At 41.3% G+C, this 22,537-nt stretch overlaps 1 protein-coding gene across 1 annotated transcript in view; it reads right to left on the bottom strand.

The window, feature by feature from the left end:
• The window catches only part of LOC122791686 (xanthine dehydrogenase/oxidase-like), a 1,688,659-nt gene that overhangs the window by 46,843 nt on the left and 1,619,279 nt on the right, over nucleotides 1-22,537 (bottom strand). The window lies entirely within an intron of this gene.

Genomic DNA, 22,537 nt, shown 5'->3' on the forward strand with positions numbered 1-22,537 from the left:
GGGACTGTCCAGATTTAGTGTTAATATTTTAACTATCAATGATAAATAGCACTGAATCATATTATTTCATTAAAAGACCTATTATATAAGTAAAAATATCACATTTTAGCCATCCTATAAGCTTCCTAGTCAAAGATGTTAGTAAGCCATTAGGAAGCGTTCCACATTTTGCCCATTTGTTCCACATTATGAGAGACAGTGTTCCTCATTTTGGAGATGGAAGGTTGAGAGCTATGCAGATTGTTGCTGAAAGAGGACCCCAGTACAGCCCACGTACACAGTTAACAAACATTAACTAATTATTATTTCTCTTTTGTTGACCAGATTAACTCATTAGGTTAATGGACTCTTTTCAGAAGAGACTTGAGATGATATTTTTACTTCTAGTAAAATTTAGAGAGGGCATTAGGGCACTTCCCCTACTCTTGGTAGACGGGGAAGGATATGTGTGTCACACTTCCTGACTTCCTGTTTCCTGTCCAGGCGCAAAGGCAGCCAGGAGGAATAGGATGAAAATATGGCTGATTCAGCTTTGGCTGAAAATGAAGTGAAGGTTAATGAAAATGTAATTGAAATGGTAGAATCACCACCAGAAGTTTTTTCTGATGCTGTGGGTGCAGAAAAAACAGTGATATTGGAAGAAAAGGAGATTGTAGCTATAATAGAGATGGAGTCAGAGGAAAACTTTTAGAAGAGATTATTTGAAGGAGAGACAGTTACCTCTGATAAATGCATAATTACAACCCTCCAATCAGGAGGGTTGCGGAATGATTATTTGGAAGAAATGGTCAACCAAAGTGAACCAGAAAGTGGAGTATCAATTTCATGGAGTGACATCATGGAAAAAAATAGAAGAAGAAAAAGGAGAAGAAAAGACTGTGCCAGAAAAGGTTCAAGAGACAAAAACGTATGTACAAACTGTGGGAGAAGGAACAAAGAAGAAAGAAGAAATAAAAGAAACAAAAAAGAAGTATACAGTACGTGTAAGCTGTAAAAAAGGAGGAGGTTTGGACAGGTATAAGGTTTGGGACTCTGTCAAAGCACCTCTGGATGTCAAAGCAAAAGAGATAAGAACATTCATTTTAATTAATAAAGAGACTTTTTGTGACCTGATATTTGAGACTGGGCAGGCCATGGAAAATTTTTTGGGTGCATATGAACAAAAGAAAAATATTTATCCATGGTCAGAATATGCCGTGCAGGCTTTTTACAGACAAACAAAAAAAAGAATAATGATCCAGTTTAGAAATGAAGATGAAGCAAAAGAACTGAAAGAACATTAGTTAACTATATCTAAAGACGTAATGGACACTACAAAAATATATAATGAAAGAGGACTATGGACTGGGGGATGGGAATGTGGAGCAATACTGAAAATGTAAAATGATAATGTTATGCACATACATAGTATTATTGATGTTCATGGTAATAAGGGTTTTGTGAAATACAGGGGTCAACCAAAATCTTGTTATTTTTGTGGAAAAATTATCATTTAATCAATGAATGTGATAAAAAGATGTTATTTATATGGTAAAACAGGGCATAATGCAACAAATGTGATTTAAAGTGCAATAAATGTGGCAATACTGGTCATTTATGACTAGAATGTGAAATTAATGTGCAAGAAAATGAACTTATACAGGATAAAGAGATACTAGAAAGAGACACAAGAAAATGTACAAAAATATGTAACTGATAAAGAGGTTATACATGAAGTTAAAGAAATCAACAAGGAAAAAGAAACAGGAGACAAGTGAGGAAGAAGCTGATTGGTGCACAGTAAGAACTAAAAAGAATCTGATAGGGAATAAAGTTAAAGAAAGGAAAAGAAAATTAAAAAAACATAATGCTTAGAGAAAATAAGAGAGGAAAGGGATAAACATTTTATTACACTAACTGCTCTTAAAAGCTAAAATACTAGCTTTAAATGTGAACAGTATGGAAAATCTTAAAAGGAGAAAAGGTATGTCACAATGGTGTGCTGCAGTAGATGCACATATTATTGTTTTAGAAGATATCAGATTATGAACAGAGGGTGAAAGAATATAAACTGAAAAACTTTGGAATGGTATGGTAGTTTCGAACAAGGGAAAAGAAACATGCTCGGGCGTATGTATACTATGTCAAGAAAGCATTAAAATATTAGATGTACCATAGTGGAACTAGGCTAAACTGCGGTAATAGAAGTGAGCTGGAAAAATATGTGTATAGAATTATTGCTTTATATGCATATGTAACAAAAAAGAGAGAGAAATTATGTTTAAAAATATTATATGTTTGTGTAAATATGTACATTATAGCGGTGGGTGATTTAAATTGTAATTTAAGGAAAAATAAGAGCAATTGTGATAAAATGACTAAAGAAATTATGAAAAGTGGAAAGTTAGGTGCATGGGAGAATAACCACTGGACCCATAAACTGAATGAAATTAGGACAGAAATTTATTATTTTTTAATATCTGATAGTTTAACAGTTATAAAAAAGGAATTGAGCATGCTGGATTTTCAGATGATTTGACACTATGGGTTAAAGTACAATAAAATGAAGAATATATAATAACAGGAAAAGGAATAAAGAGAATTAATGAAACTTAATTAGATTTAGAAGAGAAAAAAGAACTTGTGGAATTATGGAAAAATCATACAACTATGAGGGAGTTTTATGAGAATTGGATTGTTTTGTGGTTTAATTTTAAAGGAAAATACAAACAAGTATTTTTAGACTGTATAAGGAAGAAAAGAGGAAAACAAAAAGAGAGATATAAGATATTAAGTCAAGAAACATTTAGAGACTTATTAGAGAAGAAAAAAATTCCTTTTATGAAAAAGAAATATATACAATGAATCAAATTAAAATTAACAAATTGTTATATAAGCAAAATTATTGTTTACAAGGACAGAAAGAAGAGGTAGCACCATATTGGAGTAAAATAGTAAAAAAAGGAAAAATAATAAGATAATTAAAAATAAGGAATTTAAGCAAATAAGACAGCAAGAAGGAATATTCAAAATATAAAGAATATGTATTGGAACTATCTGTTAAGAGAGAAGAAAACATAAAACAAATGTATAAAGGTGAAAAATTAAATAAGGAAGATATTGAGTATTTAAAAAAAATAACTACTAAAGAAATGAAATTCTAAAAGATATTAACATGAATTCTGTAACAGGACTGGACGGAATTGAATTTGGTATGTATAAAGACATGAAAGAGTGGCAAAAATAATTTTTATAGAAGTTATGAGTTAATGGTTAGAAACTGGAATTAAAGAGAGATTTGTAAAGGAGTTATAAAATTTATATTTAAAAAAAGGAAATAAAGAGGAGATAAAAAATTGGACACCTATAACATTGAATAATACAGATTATAGAATTTTTGTCGCCTCACAGTAAGACGTTGTCTGGTTCGATTCTCAGCTAGAGCGTCTTCTGCATGGAGACATGCATGAATGGGCGTACCTTCATTGAAGGTTGTGTGTCAGGGCTGGTAACTCAACACGTAAAAATCAACTACCAATCATTAGCGGACCAGAGTTCCGCTGTAGCGAGCCCTAAACGGGAAAAGCCGAAAGACACAATATAGAATTTTTAGGCATATAATAACAAAAAGGTTACAGAAAAAATGGATAGAATATATGACCAAAATGTATTTGGAAGAAAAGGAAAAGGAAGTCAAGAGTTATTATGGATAATAAGAGAAAGAACTGATGATATCATAAATAAAAAGGCAGAAGCAAAGGTTATGATAAGGGATATAAGTAAAGCTTATGATAATATTCAGTATAAATCATTGTGGGTAATTTTGCAGGCATATTATGTAAGCAAAAAAATTACAAATAATAAAATCTGTTTATGTAAGGAACTATGTGAAACTAAATGTAAATGGCTGGACTGGGGAAGAAATAAAAATAGAATGTGGAATAAAGGGGTTTATATTAGATAATCAAACTTTCAAAAGTTCGACTGTCATATGGTCAACACCATATGATCAAATAAAAGTTTGAATATCTAATAAAAAAATAAACTATACGAATAACCTACCTGAACATTTTAAACAGGGAGCAAGCCCCCCTGCACCCCCACACCACCCACTCTTTAAATATACCAACTCTGAGATTGCATTACAGTGCAAGAATGGAAATCTTCCCATTCTGCACTGTACAGAAATCTCTGCTAAAACAGTCAAACTTTCAAAAATTCGATCACATGGTGTCGACCATATGACAGTCGAACTTTTGAAAGTTCAATCATCTAATATAGACCCAAATAAAGCAGGGCTGCCCAGCTAGTAGTGTAATTTTCTCATTAGTTATAGAATGTAATAATGAAGGAAATTATTAAAATGTCAAGTAGTGGCAGATACAAAATACAGGGAGTACAATTGCCAATAATATATAATTATACGGATGATATTGTGTTAATTGTTAAAAATAAACTATGGATGGAAAAAGTAAAGGAGAAATTAAGTATAGCATTTTAAAAAAATGGATTAAGTATAAATAAGGAGAAAAGTAAAGGATTCGGTTTTAAAGGTATGATAGGAGGTATTTTGTTCATTGAAAAATATCTAGATGTATTAGGAATAACATTTGGAAGGAATGAATACAGACAACAACAATGGGATCATGTACTCAAAGAAGTAAAGGATATGACTGTTTGAAGGAAAATAAAAACTTGATAGAAATGATACTATATTATAAATACAAAGAACTGTGGTACAGAATGGAAGTTAAAAAATTAAGTAAAAGCATTGTGAATGAAGAAATGAAAGCGTACCAAAACAAAATTGTGTTATGGAAAATAGAAAAAAGTACATATGAAAAAAATAGAAAGGAAGAGTACTTAAGTATTATGAATACATTTTATTGTATTGATCCATGGAAAAATTTAGAAATAGATAAGAAAAAAGCTATAATGATGAAATGTAATAACTATAAAAAGATTAAAGAATGTAATGCTTAAATTCAAAGTTTATAATGAATGGAGATTTGTAAACATATGTAAATAATGTAAATATGTAAATAATATGTAATGTATATATCAATAAAAACTACTCTTTGAAGCTGCTAGGATGCAAGGCTCTTACAGCAGCAAGGAAGATGGGCTAAGGGAAGCAGCAGCATGGAGGAGGAGAGTAAAGTTACAGACAGTTTGGAGGTGGAAATGAGAATATGGAGAAAAAATGTTTGATATGAAGCTTCAGGATGGAAACAATGATTCCCATGTCATGAATGTTACAAATAATCAGCATTTAGCTGTCACAATGGAGAAGGAAGCAAGAGAGTCAGCTGAAGTGGTGCAGATAACAGAAGTAATGTCAGGAGGGTTTCTGCATAAGATGTTCTGTTAAAAATAATTGAGTAGGATTATCCAGATGACAGTTCTGTTGTTTCAAGGGATGAGATGGCTGATAACTTTTTCAGAAGTGCTAAGGATGGTAATGTGGAAACGAACCAGGTAATTTAGCAGCAGAGAATGCATCAGTAAAATATTATGCAGCAATGACAGACAGTAAAACATGCAAGCAGCAAGAAACTGCAAAGATGTCTGGTATTGTAGCAGCAGATAATGCAGTAACTAAAACACATGCAGCAGTGACAGAATGCAAAAAAGGAGACCAGGAATAAACTTTAAGTAAAATTGTTTTTAAAAAGAAGAGAAGACCAAAATAAAAAAAATGACACCATTAGTAACTGTCTGGGTTTTAAAGCTCAACAAATCTGGTCTTTTATACATACTGAGACAGACCCCAGGATTCATGAAGCTCGGCGCAAGGCCGGCGTTAGGCTTGCGCTGACCTTGCGGCATGAAGATGGTGCAGTAGCGCCAAATGCATATTAATGAAGGCGCGCTGCTGCCACAGCCACGTACATAGGAAAGGAGCGCGAGTGCATAGGGCATGTTGAAGTGCTGCACGGAGGCGTGGAAATGTCAGCTGTCAATGTGCAACCTAAAATGCTTGCATATAACAATTTGCAAGCAATAGTAATCACATCTGTCAGTGTCCGTGGATACTGAAACATATGCAAAGCATGCAAGACAGTTCCTGCAAACACAAAATGAAGAAGCAAACACAAATGCACGGTAGGGAATAACGGGTCCCTATCCCGTGAACAAATGACATTGAAAACCATGTGCCCATAGTCCAACGCAATGTAGATAGTTATACCAAGTGGAAGTGAAACGCATCATATGTTAGCGTGCCGCCAATAGGTACGTCCAGCCCAATGGTCAGGGTCACCAGCTGACCCATATTGTGAGGGAGGGTACACAGCTGGGCAGAAGTGTCCATAACAAAAAGCATGATAAATGTAAATATCTAGCGACCGTATGACCGAATTATATCCCACAAAGCATGTAATAGTCACATACAAAAGGTATGTCTGTATTTCACATACCAAATGTGACAGGAAATAGAATAAGCATGTAAACGAAACAGAAGGAGCATATAAGCTGCTGCAACAATAAGGCAACATGTAGACTGAAAGGAACAGTATTATCCGTAGCATTTATTGGGGGTACGTGTTGTCCAGTACATTCAGATATGTGTGCGGAATATATCCCATCCTGGACATAGGAAAAGGTGGCATCCTACCAATGATTAGAACAGCTGGCCAAAATCTGCACATCAGCGGTCCAAGCCGAACTTGTCAGGATGTATCACAGTTGAACGGGTATTACCCGGGAATACCAACCATGTCATGAAAGTTAAGTATGGGCGTGTACCTATGTACATGCGGTATAGCATGTGAAAAGTCAAACATGGCAGGGTAGTCCACACAACCATACAGGTACCTGACATATGTAGGGTATGCAATGTGTTACCTTGACCGTGTCATGGGCCATCAGCCAAAGCAGTAATGGATGGAGTGTCAGGAATATGTGTGTGTGTGTGTGGGGGGGTGGGTAATGGTATAATCCTCCAAGGCGACACTGTGTCATATGCAGAATAGGTGAACCGGAGGTGTGTGAGGGAGCAGCGGGTGAAGCAGAAAGAAACACAAAAACATGTATACACATCTGTAATACAACCAGACAGGCCATACTGTAGAATACAATCCCACAAACATATGAATATTAAAATGTGCGATACAAATGTACACACGTCACCGGCACATACCCACAGATTTGTCCTGATGGAACTGGCCATATCAAATGCAACACACCTGGATCCATAATGGACTACCCAGCATCCCCTCCATAGCACACAACCCACCCCCATACCTGAACATCCACCAAATCCAGCCATACTTGGCCTACTAGTTTGATGCAGCCACATCTACACATAGTGACCACTATGCATATGTAATAGGTAGTGTCACCCTAGGCAGTTTCAGGATTGCAAACTATGTATCCCTTGCATGTAAAACCCCCAGCACATTTTTGTAACGCCAGAAGAATGTTCGTTATTGGTCTTGTTTTGGTCTTGTTAAATTTTTGGGATATCCCTCATGGGATAAGTAACCTATGTAAACATTAGAATGGGTATGAAGACACGATGTCCAGTCCTGTAGATATCTGGATACAAGTTGGAATGTGCAGTAATGGTGCACGAGACTGTCCAGTCCTAGATGGTCATGCAGAACCTACTACCCAGGATCAAACACCTGCCCGTGACGCACGTGTCCCGACACGAATAAGCGAGAGAATATATTGCACACATTTGCATAGTGGCACATGGTATATAGGTGATGAAGGCACTGACGTAAACAGGATACCCCCTGATCCACTGTGTGTAGGTGTGACCTGACCAACAATGATAGAATGCCAAATGTCCTGTGATTGTAGGAAATAACTATGTACCATACTGCATGTAACAGTTGCCTAAAGCGGTCACGTCAGGATAGAATAAACATAATTCATACAAGAAACAGGCAAACAACAAAAGTGCCAAAGGTATAGGCTCACTGCTAGGAAACGAATGTTCTAAACCTGCACTGACCGTGGCTATGTGTTGGCCCAAACAATCTGGTGTCCACAGTAGGGTTACCATCTGTCCCACTTTGCGAGGGACAGTCCCTCTTTGGACAGTTGTGTCCTGACAAAATATATTAAAAATGGCAAATGTCCTTGAGATTGCAGGACATAATTATGTCCCGTATGTTATGTAACAGTTGCATAAAATAATTATTTCTGTATCTACAATACCTAAATGTTACAAGAAACAGAATAAGCAACTAAGCCACTACAACAATAGGCTTTTATGTAGGCAAATAAGTATAGTTGTATCCTTTGTACTGACCGTGGGTATGTGTCGGCCTTAAAAATCTGATGTGTGTTCCGAAAATATCCCATCTTGGCCATTTGAAAAGGTGGCAACCCTAGTCCCCAGAATACATCCTAACCTGTACATATGACAATGTCAACGCTACCAATGGTCAGAGCATTCGCACAATAACTAGCAAGCCTCTTAACCACTCACAAAACCAGTGACCTTTGGAGGAAAGGTGTTGAATGAGAATGACTACTTACAACAATGAAGAGTAATAGACGCATTTAACTGCAGAAAATTAGTAGTATTACGAATCTGTCAACATGTTCCAAGTTAATAGTACTAATATGGTAGAAGTGTCCGTGATTGTCCCTGAGTTGTCACAGCCTTGTCCCTGTCACTGTAGAAACGAGTCCCCGAGTATCACAGAGGTCCATACACATAAGTACACCAACCAACTGTCACATCTGTTGACAGGACTATTGCATACCTGCAGTGAATTTATAACTGATGTCCAGAATAATATTCATTGTATCTATAAATGAATGAAATAGTCAAATGGGAAGGGAAACACATGGAAACACCCCCCCAACCTGCATTATGTAGTGGAACCACTCCCCGCCCTAAATTATGTAGCGCCAACCTAATAATGTTGTCAGAGGTGCACAAACAGCTGCGTCTGTAAACACAGGTAGAATGTTAAAATCTGGACTAACTCTGTCCATGTGCTATGTCTGATCTTTGAACAGTGCCAGGGCAGTTCTAGTCACCAGTCAGCCGAGCCTAAACCCGGACTAGCACATGAACACCCTGACAATCAAATGTGCGTATGTGCGAGGACTATAAGCGTAGGAGTTCTGAATATCCTTAGAGTGAGTAGACATGCAGCACAGGTCCAGAGCAGTAGGAAACAGGGAATGTCCTAAGTGTAGTACTGCGGTTTTCCCAGCAGGAGAATGGATGCCTGCTGTGTAAGGGAAGCGGTGAGGCGTATGTCAGAATAGCTATGAAGCAAGGGTATACATATAAATGAGCCAGAACAACAATAATGTAGTGGTTACAGCATCCGCCCAACGTAAAGGCATTCCCGGTTCAAGTACGACTATAGCACATATTACTTGTGTAATGAATGCCTCTGTGCTGTAAAGCCAACATTTATACATGTAAAGGTGACCACGTTTGCATGGGTCCGTTAACCAGATTCCATCAAAGTGGTACTTTCATAAGGAATAAGGCACATGTAATCACAAATAAGTGCCTGTAAACATATGTAACTCAGAATAAGGAGATGCAAGTGCACCTGCACGGATGTATGCAGCTATTAGCTTAGCAAATGTATGTTGTCTTGTACAGCTGTAACTTTTATATATATAGATAGATAGATGTGTGTATAGATAAATATCCACAGACATAACAGAAATATGCAATTATATATCTACATATATATCTATATATACACATATATGCAAATATATAAATATAGATATATATATATATATATATATATATATATATATATATATATATATATACATATATATATATATATATATATAAATACATATATATATATATATATATATATATCTATATATACATACATATATATATATATATATATGTGTAAGGAACGCCGAAAGATGAAAGCAAACATAAGGGTTGTGAAGGGAATCCAGAGCAAGTAAGGAATTATAAAGTGCTCGCAGAGTATGTCACATAAAACTGCACAAGTGTGAGTAGAGCACCACTCTTCACACCAGAGGCAGGGTTATTCCAGTGGCCATAACATCGTTGAAGTGCTACGTCAACATTGTAAACAGATGGAATGTAATACATGTTGTGACCACCTACACTTGTAACTTGCAAATCGTTCGTAATCCATAACACCAGGAAAGGCACGTATGTGCAAATATGAATGGATGGTGAGCCTGTGAATACACGAGGCGGTACAAAATGTGCGTAGGGCCTCAATGCTCATGAGATGGCAATGTGTAAAGGTGTGTCATGGCTGCGATATCAGGTGTATAATGGCTGTTATGCGTGGAAACTCAACACAGGTGTGCAGGAGAAACTATGGATCTGCGATTATGGACACAGGAGTGCTAGGGTATGTTGCGCCGGGTGCAATGGAGCAGCCCGTGGAGGTCAGCTAGTACGTAGGTGCGATTCCAAGATAGAGTGTCGTTTGTGTGGAGACATGCGTGAATGGGCGTATCATTGTCGGACGTTGTGCTTCAGGGCTGGCAGCCTGGCACGTAAAACATATACACCACCCATGAGTGGAACGGAGTTCTGCTGTGACAACCCCAAACCGGGAAAAAGCAGAAAGACACAACTACATGAAGACAACAATATGTTGACGTACAGTCACAGTAAAACAAACACTCATCTTATCAACAGTAATAATATGAATGTGCACAGAAACAAACACAGTAGCAGGAATAATAGGCTGTGCATACGAGTAATAGGTCAAATGACACTGTATCACATCCCAGTTAGCAGCGGCACCCCAGACATGAAAAACGTATGACATCTGTCCACTGTATAACGTGCAATATACTGATCACAAGTTCACCTGAGTGAAGTGTCGGTGTCATAATGACTCAGGCAATAGTATGCTGTTGAAGCAGAGATAAAACCCAATACGCATGGGTAAGTGTCCATGTCCGGGAAATGTATAAGTTAACGGACACACAGATGTATACATAGATAAAAACTTATATATACATATATCTATATTAATTTACATACACATATATATTCATACAGAGATATATATATATATATATATATATATATATATATATATATATATATATATATATATATATACACACAAGGATATACTACGGATATATATAGATAGATATATATACACAAACAACAGGTACTGATATATACACATACACACAAAACAAAATATATATGTCAGTGTAGATATACACATGTACATAAATAGGTTACTTCACAGCAATTAGGGGTAACATATTTGCAGCCCAGGCATATGTGACTGGGAGGTCCAATAAATAAACGTTGTACCCCCCCACATCGCCCAGCTAGGCCGGACAGACATACAGACAGGCAATACAGATCAATACACTGCTGCTGTCCAAAACACCGGTAGGAAAGTACCAGTGGGAGAGATCTGCAAGGTCTACACATTAAACATGGATAACGGTGTCCCTTGCAGGACCCCAAAAATTCAGGGTACGTGTGAATCTGCTGACACTGATATGAGCAGTATGTAGGTGTACATGAAACAGTATGTTGTGCAAGTGTGATAATACATGGGTTGACAAAATGTACAACATGTGTCCTGAGACGGGGAGAGTGGGCAATGTGTAGGGGTGTGCTCATACCCCAGCTGAGCTCGCAGTAAGTATTTGTCATGACTGCTGTAGAGGGGTGCCAGGTAGGTGGACCATGGGTATGCAATAATGGGTTTAAGTGTGCAGGTGCTGGTTGGCAGAGATGTAGTAGGCCCGCCTAGTGGAAGTCATTAATATTCCTATGTGGGCATAGCATACACCTACACCTCCCAAACCTGAAGAGCACATCTACCGGATAGTCTGTAAACCATCGGGGGAATACATAGAGACCAAATCAGTGCCGTGTACCCAATTAGCATTGGCGTCCATAGTTATGTATTAGAATGTAACAAAGTCCAACTAAACACTTCCAGAACTAGTGATATTAGGTGAACAGGTGGCGGAATACAGGTAATGACAGATGACAACATGTATGAGTCAGAAACAGCATGTACCTCAACAAATGTGAATGAATACATATGGTCTGTGACTGTAAATGTGTCTGGTTAATAGAACCAATAATCTAAGTGTGTCCCACAGGGTGTTATGCATTGTTCCTGATACAGTGTTCATTCACACCCAGTGGTATGTGAGTTCTGCTACTGATGGAAAGTGCATAATTTGCTGACCACCTTAGGTAGATGATAGCATAATAGAAGAGGTTCAACACCCGTACGCCTGCGAGGGACACACCCGTCTGGGCAGTTGTGTCCTGCAAAATGACAGTTATGGCACATGGCCTGTGAGTTCGGGAATGGAGGCTATATAGTGTGTGTAGTAGTGTCAGACATTAATTTGTTGTATCAGAAACAGCTACATGTGATAGGAAACAGTATTATCAATTATAGTGCTACATGAATAACCTTAACGTATGCAAACCATGGAAGTCGTCCATTTACTACTGGCTGTGGGGATGTGTTGCCTTGACACATGTGATAGCTCTACATATAGGGTCTATAGGGCCGCCACCATTCTGAATGGCCAAAATGGAACCTGCTCTGTAGAAATGTCAGATGTACCAGGGCAGAACATACCTACAGCCATGCATAGTACAGAAATATACATATTGGCACAAATCAAAGCGTAGTCTAGCAGCAGTAAAGTTGCTTATGCTACTACATATGACATATCGATGTGTCAGGTATACAAGACCTGTAACAAGTAACCAGTACAGACATGTACAACATGAGAATGTCCCCTAATCAGGACAGTTGCAATGGCTAGAGTATTGTCAATACCTTTCAACTCTCCCTGCATTTCAGGTACGTCCCTGAGTATGACTTAAAGTTTAACTCTGTCCCTCTTAATCCCTCCTAAAATTAGTGACTGTTGAAGGAAAGGTGATGAATCACACTTACTGATTAATGACAATAAGTAAGAGTTATAAACTACTTTTACTTCAGAATATGTGTATTGAGTCATATGCTCTGATTCTGTCAATGTTTCAAGTTAATAGCACTACTTTTGTAAAAGTGTCCCTGATGTTTTCTTGACCTGTCCCTGATTCTGTAGAAATGTGTCCCCGATTGGTGGAGAGGTCTGGTATTGTCACATGAGATATGCTTAATGAGGGACTATCCCATGCAAATTGGGAAAGGTGTCACTCCTACAGTCTCCCGTCATGCAATCTGAAAGGTGGACAATGTGCAGTAGGTATGCGGTAGCATGACTCGGCGGACAGCTGCATTAAAAAACCCAAGTCACATGTCAGCATTGCAGAGTATCGGTTCCCATGTATTAGGCAGATGGGAGCAGATCGTATGAGGAACACGTATATAATATGATTACGTCACTGGACAGGCCACCGAGACCGTACAGTCAAATGCCTGCCATCACAAAATGGTTACACATACCCGATACTGTAGTCATGTAGTCCGATGTAAGACGCATCACAAGGGATCGCACACACCCAGCATGAGTGACAAATGTAAGCGGAAATGTCGGTGAGCGAGCGGCTGTAAGTGTGTTTGTCTACCAGTATGCCAGTAGTGCACTGTCAAAGAAATGTGGAGTCTAAACGTGTATAAGGTGCTGTGACCAGAGGTCAGCAGTGCTTAACACTGTGCAAACCCACGCACAACTGCTCCCACCTGCTGGAATGTCGGTCTGTCCGCAAACAAAGAACAGCCCTATTTACGTGTTGGTAGCAGTACCCTGCGCACATAGCTCATGTGAATTAACAATAGACCATGGCATATGTACAGACAATAGACCACACGAACACCATACAGCGCAGTCATCCAACAGTATAGCAATGTACTGGCAGATATGTCCGGACCACTGGTGTATGCATGTCTGGCCATCCTGTATTTCAGTGTGTGAGCATGCCCAGTATGACTGTTACACATGTTGTCGACCGACATTACCATCATACCGTCATGTGTGTGAGCATGCCAAGTATGGTCAACTGTATGTATGTGTCACATGTCCAGATAGTTAGTACTGTGTTGTTGACCCCTCCATTCTACACAGACAGGTGTCATGCTGTGTCTGCAGGGTAGCTAATGGTCATGTGGCATTGACAGTTGCTACATGTCTGCATAGCATGGGGGGACATCCAACCACAACCACAGTCCTACACAGCACCGTGGGTGGCGCATATGACTCTCGCATGTGTAGGTTTGATGGGGGGGCACAGCCAACAGTTGTACACATCTGCCGCTTCTGTACTGGTATGCCAGGTACTCCATGTCAGTGTGTGGACCTACCGAAATTGCTGGTTTGAGGGATACCAGTGTACGTCAGTTCCCAGCTGTAAATACCAGCACAGTGGTGTTGGACGTCCTAGCTTACACAACCTACATCAAACTGCCTGGCCTGCTGTAGTCTGTGTGTGTCTTAGGGGGATGGGGTCATTCATTGGGCATATCCATAGGCCATCGTATATAATTTGTATGTATTAGTCCACATCTGTCCAGCTGCATGGAACGTGTGTGGGCTGTACGGACACACATGATGGTCAGCCCATAATCTGCAGTGGGTTAGGACAGCCTGTGTACTACAGGTTACCATTGTGACCCCCGTATGTGCTACAGAGGTCATGGTGCCACTATGGATGTGTACTGTCTGCTGCCCTAACATTTGGCAACCACAGTCACTTGTATGCTCACATACATACCACAGCAATGGGTAAATACATATTCTAATACAACTGCCACTTGTTAGGTCAATAGACATACCCTGGGTGTGTTCTGGACTTGAGGATGGTGCTGGAGGGCTGCCTATGTTGGATGCACACAGTGCACCTCCTATACATGGCCGAGCACAGGTAGTGTCATGTTTGGCATCCATTGTACTGTGTGCGGGTCAGAGAGGGGAAATCCGTGGGTACCTGCTGTGTCAGTGCATATGCCTTGTGTTGCCTCTTTGTCAAGGGCAGGTCATACTGTGCACGGGCTTTCACCGACTGTGCCCTGCTCAGGTAGTTCCTTCACCAAGTCACAATGTGCCTGTACAGGCCTTGGCAGTGGTGTTGGGCTCTGTGGCCCTACCCCATGCTGTTCCTGCTGCAACTGTTACTGCAGGATAAGATTGTGTAGCATAGCAAATACCATAACAACTTGTATGCATATAGCTTGTGAATACTGCAGAGCTCCAATGGATGTGTCCGGATACCAGAACTGTGAACTGAGCATTTCAAACACATGTACAAGTATATGTCTTGCCTGTGCATCCGCCTCAGTATGGTGTGTGTGTTCATGTGTGTGTGCATTGCTGATGGGTGTCATCAGCCATGACACCAGTGTTTACCCAGCATCCCCCACTAGGAGACTGTAGGGGATGTCCATATTGGCATTGGTGTGCTACAGCTGTGTCAGAAGCCATATATCGGAATCATCATAGCTTCCAGGGCAGACAGCACACACATACAATCTCATGCCCTGGCCATCGCATATGGCCTAGCTGTTGGAGGGTATGCCCCTGCAGTGACTGTAGGCCCTACCCTGCTCACCGAGTGGTGCTACGATGTGTATGTGTGTGCAGGCTATAGCACCCAGTACCCCAGGGTAGTCATCCATGTGGTTGAACAAATGCATATTGCTGGTCTACTAATCACATGTGTTGAGGACATGTACGTGCTCACTAGCATGTGTTGACATGGCTTCTGTGAACTGGTGCAATGGTCTGGATGCAGATGCCTGTGAGATACCCATGATATCCCCAGTTGTGCTGTGTGAGGTACCTGTGGCTAGTCCACCTAGGCCAACACATACCGTGGTATCCACTGTAATGTGTTTCCCTCAGCCTGTTTGATGTGTCAGGTGTGGCAGGCACAGGTCAACAAGCTGCTGTAGGAGGTCTCTGTCCACCCCATAGTGCTCCAACATCCCCAGCCCATGTAGCCCCTGGTAAGTCACCCTGGGTCTATGAAGTCTTATGTCACCCCAGTAAGGGTTGTTTGGCAGCATATACATCCTCACTGCCCCAGCCTCCTGCACATGTTGGTATATGTTGCCTGCTGCAGCCCGTCTCATTTGGTTGGACTGTGTCATGAAATGTTCCCGCAGGTATACACTGGTGATGTAGAGTGCGGACGAACCTTGTGCATATGCTGCTTGCTTGCATTACCGTACTGTTCAGGTGCGGGCTGGCAATGTCATCTGCTGATTGTGCTGATCAACACCTGTTTGTGCAGCCTGTACACCCTGACTACACCACCACTGCTGTCATCCCTCCCAATGTCACCAGGCAGGTATAGACACACCCCTAGCTTAGGTGTGCTAAGGCAGGAGCACTCCCGAGGCACAGTTCTGCAATGTACTTACAGTATGCCTGACTCCCCTCCCATGCTGTCAACTATATTCGAGACCTGCACTCAGCTGACTACACACATAAGTTCATAGGTTCATACTAGGCTATCTGCCCAAGGGCATTTATAAGCCTAGCCCATAGTTATGTGGCTTTCGCCACCCCTTTAGTTTGAATAAGAACTATGCCTATCATTTTTCTGTGCCTCTGTCAAGCAGTGACACTGAAGTAATCCCTGGGGTATATCTGCGATCTCCCATCCATTGGTCAAGATTCCTCTTGAACAAGGCCAGCGAGGTGCTCTGCCTCACATGTACCGGGATTTTGTTCCACAGCATAGGGAGTCTCTGGGTGATGAATCTGTCCCTCCAGCACGTTCTATTTATAACCGTGTCAAGGTTTAAGTCTCCTGCCCTTGTGGTTCTGAGGGATCTAGATTTTTTGAGGTGAAGCATATTCATCAAATTTGGGTTTGACATGGCCTTATATGTCAGGCACAGGTCACCTCTGAGCAAGCGGTATGAGACTGAATAGAGCTGGAGTTCTTTCAGTCGAGCAGCATAAGACATATTTTGAGACCCTTTATCCTTTTGGTGAGGAACTTTGGGGCCTTTCAAGCTGCAGCAGGTGTCTGGTCAGATACATTCGAGCGGGGCATTGTACTCAATCATAGGTCTAATGAGTGATGAGTACAGGGGATGATGACCTCCCTTGATCTAGATGTGAATCCCTTCATGATCAGGTGGGCGATATAGAAGGTTTTCCTAACTACTTTAGCAACATGAGTGTCAAACGAAGGCTACTGTCAACTTGGGTCCCCAGATCCCTGATGACTTTTCTGTGCTCAGTGGATTGCCACCTATATGGTAGCTAGGGGTAACCTTGTTTTTCCCAAAGGGTATGACTATGCATTTTTTGGCATTTAACTTCAGGCCATGGCTCTGGCACCAGTTATCCATTTCTGTGAGGCCCTTCTGGAGGATATCTGTGTCAGATGTGTTTTCGACTATGGCCCAGTTTGCAGTCATCTGCAAATTTGTCAGCCATAACCCTCCTGTGTTTGCTTGTACTTCAGAAAAGTAGATGCCGAACAAGAGTGGACCCAGGACTGAGCCCTGTGGGACACCACTTGTGACAGGCTTTGAGTCTGACATGGCTCCAGCAACTCTGACCCTGTGGGTTCTGTCACTTAGCCAGTTTGCAACCCATCTTGTGATGTATGGGTTTACATTCAAGCTGATGAGTTTTTCGATGATACCTGAGTGGGGTATTGTGTGAAGGCCTTTGCCAGGTCGAGGTAGGCTGTATGGACTGCCTTTCCCTCATCAATGGCCTTGGTGACTGTCTCGAAAAAGTCAACCAAGTTTAAGAGGCAGGCTCTGCCTTTGACAAAGCCAAACTGGGTTGGATCCAAAGTCTGCAAGTTCCCTATGTCTTTATTTATGAGTTCCATTATGATCCTCTCCATGGCTTTGCAGATAAGGCTTGTCAAGCTAATGGGGCGGTAATTTCCAGGGTCTGTGGAGGCACCACCCTTATGAAGTGGGACCACAGTCGCCGTGCGCCACTCCTTGGGTACGTATCCTGAGGTGAGGCTAAGATTAAACAGCTGTCCTAACTGTGTGTTTAATTCCTCATTGAGTTCATGAAGCACACAGCCGGGGACACCATCCGGTCCCATGGATGGGATGCTGTGTTTTTTGCCTTAGTGAGGGCAGTTCTCACCTGGGCGTTGGAGATGTTTGGGGGGCTACAATCCTCTGGAATAGATATCTCTCCTTTTTGGGGCGAGGGAGAAGTTTGCACTGAACCTGTCAGCCAGTATGTTAGCAATGTGTGTAGGTTCAGTAATTTTCACATCATTTTGAACTAATTCTGAGCATATCTGGGAGTTTCCTCCTAGGTTTCTAACATAGCTAAAGAAGGCCTTATGATTGTCTTTAGAGTCCTTGGCGATTTTCTCTCAAAATTTGCCTTGGATGATTTTATGAGAGCTCTTAGTTTTTTACTTATAATGATCAAAGGTGTCTTACCTTTCAAGGATTTTGCTCTATCTTGTAGTAGCTTCCTCCTTTTGTTGTATAGCTTGTTTATGGCTGGGGTCCACCAGACTGGATGCTTGCCTTTGGTACAGAGAGTCTTAGTTTTGTTTGGGATTGCCTGATCCATGCAGTCCTGTAGGTGCTGGTAGAAGGCATTTGTAAGTGATTCAGCGGTTTGAGTAATGTTTACCACTGGCTCAGGGGCCTTAAAGGAGACCACACTAGTTATTAGAAGTGTGAAATGGGCTTTTGAGAAGTTTTTCACTGTGGTCTTTTTGTTTCAGGTGGGGGCGGGATGAGGACCTCCAGCGAGATTAGTTTATGATCTGATCTCACCAGTGAGGGGTATACTTCCCGTGTTGAACATTTTGATCCCATGTTCGTGATGATGAGATCAAGTATGTTTTCTCCTCTTGTGGGGATGGTGACTAGTTGTTCCATGGCATTTGAGTTTATGAACTCCAGGAATCTTTGGGTTAGAGTGTTCGGGCTTGAGTAGTGTTCCCAGTCTATATTAGGGTAGTTGAAGTCACCTAGTATGATGGTGTTTGGAGATACATTTATCCCCTCCAATGTTTTCAGGAAGGCCATGTGAGGTTCCTGAGTTTGAGAGGGTGGCCTGTAGCATGCTACAAATTGCAGAGCAGTCTTGCCTATGGTTAATTGCACCTGGATGGTCTCCGATGCATCGTGCGTTGCCACCAACCTTGAGGTGTGGGTGTCCTTTATGAATATGGACACCCCCCTCCTTTCTTGGTGTTGTCCGGATTTTGGGGCCGGAACGCAGGGACCAGCATCACACCCAGGTGATAAATGGGATACACTATTGTCAACCTCATCTGCATAGTATAGTCTTCTAATGAATAGTTATATGACCCATACTGAACCTCCAAATTAATAACCACTGCTCAGTGTTGCTCAGATCCTTACACAACTGGCAACAGGTGCCTTGCTATCACCATATTTGATGTCCCATGGTCTTCCCAGCAACAAAATAACTGGTGTCTACACGACTACAACCCGTGACCCTGCACACTACAGACAATGTGCATTACCACCACGCCATGGCAGATATACATAGATCCCAGGTTATCACATACAGATCATCCGGCACAAACATTCAATAGTGCTGATGTTCCCAGATATATATGTTCACATCTATGTCCACCTCTATATCTACATATATCATATATATTACTTGTATACATATATACATGGACAAATACATCTATATATATATATATATATATATATATATATATATATATATATATATATATATATATATATATATATATATATATATATATATATATATATATATATATATATATATATATATATATACATACACACATATACATGTACACACATATGTAGATATGGCATTTATATCACAACAGCGGACCTCATGACAGCAATGCATTAGACAGAAATGAAAAGGAAACTACATGTGCCACCTGCATCATGTAGTGTTGTTACTATCAAGGCACGTGTGTTTTGTTGTGTTACATGGGTCAGACCGTATCAAGGGTAAGAGTAGGGCTGCTGACAGTTACTCACCAGACCTTTTGGCGAATGTATGTGTTGACAACCCAGTGCCTTGGTAGAATATGCATGCTGTGGACACTAAATAGGTCAGCAACAAAACACACTGAACACATCCCGCAGCTAGCCACCCACAGATACCAACACATACGGTATAACTGCCAAACGCACACACCTGCCATGCCTTGGAATCGAGCACCTACGTGTCTAGTCTACCACACTACAGCATTATGCAGTAACAGAATGCGCTACCGGGTTCCAGCATCACAGCACTCCCACAGGCATACATCTAGGTGAATGACATCATCTGCAAAGGCAAAAACACCAAATGGAGTGAGCCATCTAAAAGCATTACTCTGTCCCCATGCAGCTGGAAACACACACACACACACAGACACACACTTGGCAGGTCTGGGAGTTGAACATACACCTAACTACCTTATCACACTACAGCATTACGCAGTTACAGAACGCGCTACTGAGATTACTGGAACACAGCACTCCCAGAAGTATACTTCTAGGTGGATGACATCATCCGCAAAGGCAAAGACGCCAATAGGGAATGTATGGGGAGTGAGCCATCTAAAAGCATCACTCTGTTCCCAGGCAGCTGAGATTCGAACATACACCTAACTACCTTATCACACTACAGCATTACGCAATTCCAGAACGTGCTATTGAGATTACTGGAACACAGCACTCCCAGAGGCATACTTGGATGACATCATCCACAAAGGCAAAGACGCCGATAGGGAATGTATGGGGAGTGAGCCATCTAAAAGCATTACTCTGTCCCCAGACAGCTGGAAACACACACACACAGACACACACTTGGCAGGGCTGGGAGTCAAATATACACCTAACTACCTTATCACACTACAGCATTACGCAGTTACAGAATGCACTACCGAGATTACTGGAATACAGCACTCCCAGAGGCATACTTCTAGGTGGATGACATCATCCGCAAAGGCAAAGACGCCAATAGGGAATGTATGGGGAGTGAGCCATCTAAAAGCATTACTCTGTCCCCAGGCAGCTGGAAACACACACACACACACACACACACACACACACACACACACACACACACACACACACACACACACTTGGCAGGGCTGGGAGTCGAACCTACACCTAACTACCTTAACACACTACAGCATTACACAGTTACAGAACATGCTACCGAGATTACTGGAACACAGCACTCCCAGAGGCATACTTCTAGGTGGATGACATCATCCGCAAAGGCAAAGGCGCCGATAGGGAATGTATGGGGAGTGAGCCATCTAAAAGCATTACTCTGTCCCCAGACAGCTGGAAACACACACACAAACACAACACACACACACTTGGCAGGGCTGGGAGTCGAACATACATCTAACTACCTTATCACACTACAGCATTCCACAGTTACAGAACGCGCTACCGAGATTACTGGAGCACAGCACTCCCAGAGGCATACTTCTAGGTGGATGACATCATCCGCAAAGGCAAGGACACCGATAGGGAATGTATAGAGAGTGCGCAGTCTAAAGCATATTACTGTCCCAAGGTAGATGTAGACAAACACACGGCAGTGGTGTGAGCGGGACAACTGCCTTTCTATGGAGCACTATTAAAACACTACATAGATACGAGACACGCCACAGACAGTACACCCTTCAAGACTGTCAACCAGTGTGTTCAATGCAGGAATCCATCCTGACGTGGGGTATGGACATATGTTTCCTTGGATGACCACCATCGCTATACAGGATGTCAATGGCCATGCCCATACACAGAGGCACATCACTGACACAAGGTGTCACTGGGCATGCTCACTCAGTATCACACGTCCGTTTGGAATGTACTGTGTGTCCATCTATACAACGGCGTACTGGGCATGCTCACACGCTTAGTAGAAGCAAAGGGCTGTCTTGTATGCACACGGATTCTAAACATGGAAGGGCACAGTTTGGAATGTACTGTGTGTCCATCTACACAACGGCATATTGGGCATGGTCACACACTTAGTAGTAGCGAAGGGCTGTCTTGCATGCACACGGATTCTAAACATGGAAGGGCACAGTTTGGAATGTACTATGTGTCCATCTACACAACGGCATACTGGGCATGCTCACACACATAGTAGTAGCAAAGGGCTGTCTTGCATGCACATGGATTCTAAACACAGAAGGGCACAGTATGGTGTTACTGTCCCCACGTACATGAAGGCCACTCACATGTACTGACCAGTACACACTCAAGAGCCATCACAGATGTCTCAGGTGCAGATCACAGAGGTAAATGCCGCATTCTACTATTTAGCCCTCAGACATTACCATGTCCTTGGACCAGCAACACACATCCATACATTACCACAACACCATGTGACTCATGACCAGTGGACTGTACATAGGTCTACAGCAACTGTGCAGACTACACATGTACTAACAGGGTTCCATCATGTGTTATGCAATGCAATGATACCACTGTTCATAACTAGGTTGGCTCTACACATAACACGGGCCCTGGGTCTTACACAGCTGTAACAGATGACCGTCGCTGTACACCAAAGAACACACATGTTTGGATATGACATACATGTAATCGCAGTGGATATGTACATGGACCACACACACACACACACACACACACACACACACACACACACACAACACATATGTACATAGCAT

Source organism: Protopterus annectens, chromosome 1.part2, assembly GCF_019279795.1.
Source record: "Protopterus annectens isolate FY-2018-M chromosome 1.part2, PAN1.0, whole genome shotgun sequence".
NCBI lineage: Eukaryota > Metazoa > Chordata > Ceratodontiformes > Protopteridae > Protopterus > Protopterus annectens.